The following is a 7,617-nucleotide window of genomic DNA, read 5'->3' on the forward strand; positions in this document are numbered from 1 at the left end:
ATATATATATATATATATATATATATATATATAGATTTTGGTAATGAAAAGTTCATTGATAGAAAAACAAGAACAATAGCTGAAACAAAACACAAAAGAGACAGACTGCCCCCATTAAGGAGGGGGATAAATTGCATCAAAAAGTAAAATTCGCATGAGGGAGGATGGAGGGTTGGAGGACCAATCTTCAGAGCACACCCTCTGCAAAGACAAAGAGGCCACAAAGTCCGCAGCCGAGTTTGCCATTCTGATGGTCCAGGACCAGTAAATATGCTTGAAACTTGAGGTCTTTCGCCTGATTCTTGAGACCAAGGTTGAAGCAAACCAATCCACAAGCGACAAAGGATTTCGAAGAGCCGAAATGAGGGAGAAAGAGTCTGATTCCAGCGAAAAAGAGGAGAGGGAGAGAGAAGAAGCTAAACAGAGACCAAGATCAATGGCTTTGGCTTTTGCAGCAATGGCAGATGGTGCAACATCTAACTTTGAGGCACAGCCAATAAGAAGACCTTTCTCATTACGAACCACCATAGCAAGACTACAAGAGAGGGAATCAGAATCCCAAGCTGCATCTGTGTTAAACTTCAATGTTCCTTGATTCGGGGGAGACCAAAACTGAAGATTTGAAGTATTAACAGTCCCCAAGCTATGATTAGGAAAAAACAAATTTCTGAGGACTCTTAAAAACTCTTCCGCTGCTGAGAAAGCTCTTGAAGCAACTGAGATTGGATCAGGTAAAGTTTTGTTGAACACATAATCACATCTTCCTTTCCAGATGAACCAAAGTTAGAAAACAACATGAGTGAAGAAAGAGTTTCCCATTGAGCTATTCTGAGATTGATGATTACAAAGAGCTGTGAACCATCTATCCATGGAAGTGATAGATTGTTCATTTACCTTGTAGGAAGATGCACAAACCAGCATTTTTGAGCCCAAAGACAGAGTAAGATGACGTGCTCAATAGATTCTGAATGAGTATCACAAATTTAGCAAAGCGGGGAGAGAGCAATGTGTCATTTGCTTCTAGCCAGGTTTGTAGCAATAGCTCCTGAAAGAATTCTCCAAATAAAGTGAATGATCCGAGGAGGTGCTCGAAGATCCTACACCCATTTCCATAATTCTTTAGGGTGGGGGGGGGGGGGGGAGGAATGTGACTGATGAGGATTGATGGAATGGGCTGTGACTTGAGCAGATATACAACTCTTGTAACCAGACTTTACTGAGTGCACTCCTGTGTTGGATTCTTTCCAGATCAAAGAGTCCTCATCCGTCGCAGAACCAAAAGAAGTTGCCATGATTGCATTGATGTACTCTTGAGGAAGGAGGAGGAGAATAGAGGAAATATTCTAGGAAGCCTGATCATGGTTAATGAAAAGAGTGACAGGAACTGAAGGAGAGTTTGGGGGAGCAAATCTATGAAGACTTTCAGAGGGAAAAGAAGTAATGCATTTATATCTCCAGAAATCAATAGAATGTCCATTTCCTATCTTCCAGTGCAAGCCTTTTTTCAACAGAGAGCTGCCATGAATGATGCTTGACCAAACCCAAGAAGCAGAGGCTCCTCGGGTAGCTTTGAGAAAAGAAGTTTCAGGGAAATATCTACTTTTAAGGACACGAACCCATAAAGCCTGAGGGTTGTTGAGAATGCACCATCCCAATTTAGCCAGAAGAGCTGTGTTGAAATTAGTCATACTCTAATTAAAACCCATACCTCCTTGACATTTTGGGGTTCCCAAAGCTTCCCAGAAGTTTGATAAGGCTGAATTACTCTTCTTGCACACTGAATTTGGGAATTTGAAGATAGACGTAGAGTATGTTGGAATAGCCATAGCAACTGCTTTCACCATTACTTCCTTGCCTGCCTGAGATAGAGTAGATTGATTCCAGCCCTTAATCTTTGCCTCAATTTTTTCTAATATGAAATTTAAAGCAGAAACTTTAGAGACTTTAGATCTTTGCCTCAATTTTTTCTCATATGAAATTTCACCTAGATAATTCTCTGGATTTTGCACCGCCTGCATCCCAAGCACCCAACTTAACAGGTGAACTATTTCCGGTCTGGTGCTTGGACTAAAGAACAAAGAGGATTTTTGTAGGTTGATGGACTGTCCAGAGGTTGAGCAGTAGTGATGGAGAATGTCTGACAGGACTTCACAATTGGCAAGAGAAGCTTTTAGGAAGAAGATTGAGTCATCCGCAAAAAAGAGGTGACTGATAAGAGGACCATCCGTATTTACCCTTATTGCATCTAACAAATTCTCCGAGCAAGCCTTTCTTATCATGCAAGAAAGCACATCGTTGACAAACAAGAAAAGGTAAGGGGATAAAGGGTCTCCCTAGCGAAGCCCCTAGTGGGTTTGAAAGTTTTCCCAGGAGACCCATTGACTAGCACTGCCATTGAAACTGTTGTGACACATGAGATATCTAGACGGACCCAAGTATTGTGGAAACTCATTTTAACCAAAACATGTTGAAGAAAACTCCACTCCACTCTATCATATGCTTTATTCATGTCCAATTTTAAAGCCAATTCCTCGTCACCTTTTGATCTCAGAGTTTAAGATGGTGGAAACACTCATGAGCTATCACCATATTGTCTTGTATTTGACGCCCCTCTACAAAGGCTGATTGGTTTTCCGAGATCAGGTTAGGCATCATCGGCTTTAGCCTATTTGAGATGATCTTTGTCAAGATTTTATATGCAAAATTGCACAGAGCAATAGGTCTGAATTGGAAAGCATGTTCAGGAGCTTCAACTTTTGGAATGAGCACTATAAAGGTATGGTTGAACTTACCAAATATAGTTTGAGTTTGAAGAGAATCTATGGTAGCTTCCAGTAGGAGAGACTTGACTATATCCCAATAGGTTCTATAAAAAGATCCAGAGAAACCATCAGGACTAGGAGCTTTCTGAGGACCCAAACTGAACACAGCTTCCTTAATCTCATCTAGACTTATGTCAGCAAGAAGAATATCATTCATTTCTTGAGTGACCACCTTGTTTACAAAACCCAAAACTTCATCAACATGCTCCATGGTCGAAGCTTGATACATTTCTCTGAAGAAATTATTTAGGTGATTCACTATTTGACGTTCCTCCAATAACCATTCCCCATCATTGTTCTTTATTTGTAGAATCTTCTTGTGCCTTCTATGCATAATTGTGGATTGATGGAAAAATTTTGTATTGAGATCCCCATGAGCAAGCCAAGAAATCCAGGAGCGCTGTTTCCAATAAATTTCTTCATAATTCCACCAATTTAGGATATTGTTTGATACCTCTGAAATTGTACCAGAAACGTCATACATATCTGAGTCTAAAGCTGCCTAGATTTTGGACAACTCATTGCTTGTTTCCTTGGAGAAATTTGTCCCAAACTGGTTCCATGTGCACCTCCCCAAACTCATGCCAAGCACAGGTCAGGATTCGCATAACTGCCCTTGTATTGAGGTATTTGTCGGCAATAAGAAAACCCACGATTGTCATTGGCTGATCTTCTTCTCTCCCTGGTTAGTTGAGATCAATTGTGAGTCTGCTTCGGCTTAGGTTAGAACTGGTATCTGGTTTTCTGGGTGGAGGGGTTGACATGATGGGGGAAGATGGATTGTATTCGGGATTTGGTTTGGACTTTTTCCAATGGTGAATGGTTAGGGTGATTCCGATGAAACCTTGTGGATGAGGATGAGCATATATGCTTGACCATGGTTGTTGGTCTAGGTATAAATAACCCAAACACCACACTAAGATCATCAGGAAAGAAGCTATGATTTGAGTTCTAACCGTCCGACTTGAAGAAAGCTTCAGAGCTTAGCCGGAGAACTCGTCAAGATGACGGACGTGAAGCAGATGATGAAGTGACTAAGTTTCAGAAAACGTGTACAGATGTCAAAGAACCAAAGCTAAAACGAAGGGATGAACAGGTGAGATGAAAGCAGACAGATAGATTAGAGGATTAGATTGGATTTAATGAGGATAAGGAATTAATTGTTTGGTCGGAGAAAGGAGAAAACAGAGTTATGAGAGAGGACAGATTTGGGGGCTTATGGCCAGAATATCCCGGTAAAGGATCCGGGGGGTTCTACTATAGAAAAGTGGGGAAGGCTCCCAATAGGTATATGATCATTCATCCATGAAATACCAACAATTGTTTCATGCTTTTAAGGTTTAATGCGATGTGGTCTCAATAGAGTTGAGAGAAGACAATGCTTCATACTATCGTACAGTATGAGACGATGGTCACTTCACTTCATATTATATTACTGCACATGACAGAGAAAGAAAAACGTACATGTTAAATGAGAAGAACATGATGGTCCACCGGTGGTAACATGATTAGACGACGGTCATTACACTTCATATTATATTACTACACATGACTGAGAAAGAAAAACGTACATGTTAAATTAGCGTGATGGTCCACCGGCAGTAACATGATTATAACATTTCAAGGTGGGATTTTTCTCCACCACATTATTAACCAGCTTTGAATCAAAAGGAATGCCTGAATCAGTGAATATTGTTTATCATTCAACTCCCTACCTAATTTGAGGAATTAATTTTATCAAACTCGCAAACATAGTATAGATTGATCAATAACGATAAGCATAATAGACCTGGAGGAAACTAATATTGAGATATGAGACTACATTTGAGACCACGTAACATTTACAAACCTTAATTACAATCTACATTTCCACAAACCATGAAACACTTTTTATTGTGAAAATGTTAAAAATATTCATATTTTTTCTCTTCAAATTACCAAGGATAGTGACATTTGTGACAATTTTTCACTTATAACCGTGAAAGTAATATCTGGAAATTATAGATTCTATCAATACGTGTTGGCATGGAAAAAAAAACATTCGCTCTGTCTTTTTAGGAACTGAGTATCCTAAACCCTAAGGTTTGATGGCAAGGCGGCGGTGTCGGTCAATTGTGGGGTTCTTCAGGAGGCAAGGTGTCGACTTTGGTCAACTACAAAGGGGAGACTATTCTCAGTTAGGGCAGTGATTTAGCGACAGTTTCTCGGGCTCAAGCGAGTATTGTCGTGCGTGAAGGCGACACGGGGTTGGTTTGTGACTGAGGGGTGGCTCTTTTCTTGCTTAGAGTTGGTGTCTGTTTGATCGAAGGGGGAGAGGGATGTGTGAACTAGTCGACATCCAGTTTCGGGTCGTCCAAGGCAACAATTCTCGGCGATCTCATGGCTGAAGAGCTACGGAATTGAATCGGGCTCCTCCAGCAAGCTCGTTGTTGATACGGTGGATTATCAGTAGGATAATCCAATAATCCATTGTACTAGCGGATAACGATCTAGACTAGCAGTGCACTTGCTCTTACTTATCCGGAAACCTATCAAGAGAAATATAAGGTGGCGTCAAGAAGAAAGATCGCAGGTCTGAATTGGATGGGAGAGATGGGGTGCTAGGTTGGGCCTTTGGGCCTTAGTGTGCTGGGCTTCGCTGCCTAGTGGGCTAAGCGTTTGGGCCTCTACCTTTCTTTTCCTCTGTTCAATTTGGTTTGGGTTTGAGTCGGGTTTTATGGGGGCGACAAATCCCTACATAACTATATCGTAAAGGCTACCCTCCTTTTTAATAGAAATGTTTACCGGAATGGTCTTAGGCCTGAATTCATTAAGTTGAGGTATTTTGATTTGGTTATATAGGTTATTTGGTTTCTAAGCTAGAAAATGTCCACTTTTGGACATAAGTTCTTTTGGTAGATTTTGTAGCTTTCTTTCAAATTGGAGACATGTTTTATGAGCAACGGTTTGTATATGAAGTTGTCCTCGAACATCTTCAAGTTTGACACAATCCGGTCGTTTGATTAATAAAGGGTTGTAAGCCCCAATAGAGTAACATCTATTCTCCTTTCAAAAAAGAAATATATGGAAATTATAACAAAATGAAGAAAAAAAAACCACCAATTCATGATCATGAGGCATGATTCTTGAACGATGGTACACCATCCCATTTCGGTATGAATGATCTTTCAAATGAATTAGCATTTAGCAAGCAATGAAAGTTACACAACCAATTTCAAGTACCAATTTGAATTCCAAGTACCCAAGACTCCTAGAGTGAGCATTAAGCAAACTCCCTCATCAAGTCTCACCACCTTTTTCCTCTGAATTCTGTTCATGTTCTTGCTGCTGCTGCTGCTGCTGTTGTTGTTGTTGTTGTTGTTGTTGTTGTTGTTGGTGGTGGTGGTGGTGTTGTTGTTGTTGTTGCTGGTGGTGTTGTTGTTGTTGCACCTGCTGCTGCTGTTCTTGTTGTTGGTGCTGCTGCTGTTGATTTTGATGACGTTGTTTTTGCTGCTGAGGCTGTACTCGTTCTTCTTCCTTTATCTCTTGCACGCTCTCAACCTCCGGCTCGGCCGCCGGAACCTCCTCGACGGAGGCGGTAGCCGGAATATGGGGCGGCGGAGGCGGAGGGGCGATCCTCCCGTCGATGCAAGACGAGCATTTCTTCTCGAGCCATGCTTCGAAGTCGTAGTGCTGTCCATGACCCATGATCCGACGACCGGAGCAGAGCCGGCCGATCATTCCCGCTATGACTCCGAGGACGGTGATCACTGCCAGCACTGCAATCAAGGGGCCGACCGACCCGTGACCCGAATGGGTCGTGTAGGCTTGCTGGGTCGCATAAACTGGTGCCGGTGGTGGTGGTGGCTGCAGTTGCTCCATAGGTGTAGCGGACATGGATTTGAGCTATAGGGTACTCAGAAAACCGAGACAAATCTGTGGCTTTCGTCAAGTTTGAATCCCAAAAATGCCAAACCGTTTTGAAATTAGAAGAGAGAAGCTGAAGTGGTGAGAGAAATAGCCAGTCTGTGTTTGTCTTCACAAAACTTCAGAAAAGGAGCTTCAGATTTCTAAAGCTGTAACAAAGCTACGTTATTTTCGGTCTAATCAGATTTCCCGGAAAAGAAGATGGGGAATATCTGAGAATGAATGTGATGGATGGACAATGTGAGAGATAAAGGAAAAAAGATGTGTAAAAGCGACGGAGGGGAAAGGGAATGTTTAGGGGGCAAAACCCAAGAAAAACCCTTTTCAAATTGGAGGGAGATGGACTGATGGAGAGAGCTAGACCTTTTTCTCTGGTTCTGTAAGAAAAATGAGAAACAACTTTTGCTCTTTTTCTTTTCTTCGTGTGCTAGTTTGACGAACATGTCTTGGCACTCCATTATGTGCAAAGGTCCTGTGCTTTTCAAATCTTAGATGATGATCGAGATCCGGCACTTTATGAGTTTCTTCGAGGTAATTTTGTTATGCTTTCTTTGGCTCATCAAGGTTTTTTTTTTCTTAATTAGCAGATTTAATTATACTAATTTTATCAAAAAAGAATTTAAACAAAAACTAGGCTAAACTAAATTTGCTAGTAATCAGTGTCGGGACATAAAAGTATCAGCTTTAAACTCGAAGCAAAGAAAAGCCACTCTTTACAAGTATCCTCGATCATCCATTTATTTTATTTTTGTTTGATTAAAAACGCTAACATAATTCTCTCAAGATGAGTCATGTAGGTTTATAACTTCATGAAAGGCTACCTTATCACTGTCGTTGGCACTTTGTCTAATCAAGATACTTCTTGATCAATGTGACCAGATTTCCAATA

This window comes from Fragaria vesca, linkage group LG2 (assembly GCF_000184155.1).
Source record: "Fragaria vesca subsp. vesca linkage group LG2, FraVesHawaii_1.0, whole genome shotgun sequence".
NCBI lineage: Eukaryota > Viridiplantae > Streptophyta > Magnoliopsida > Rosales > Rosaceae > Fragaria > Fragaria vesca.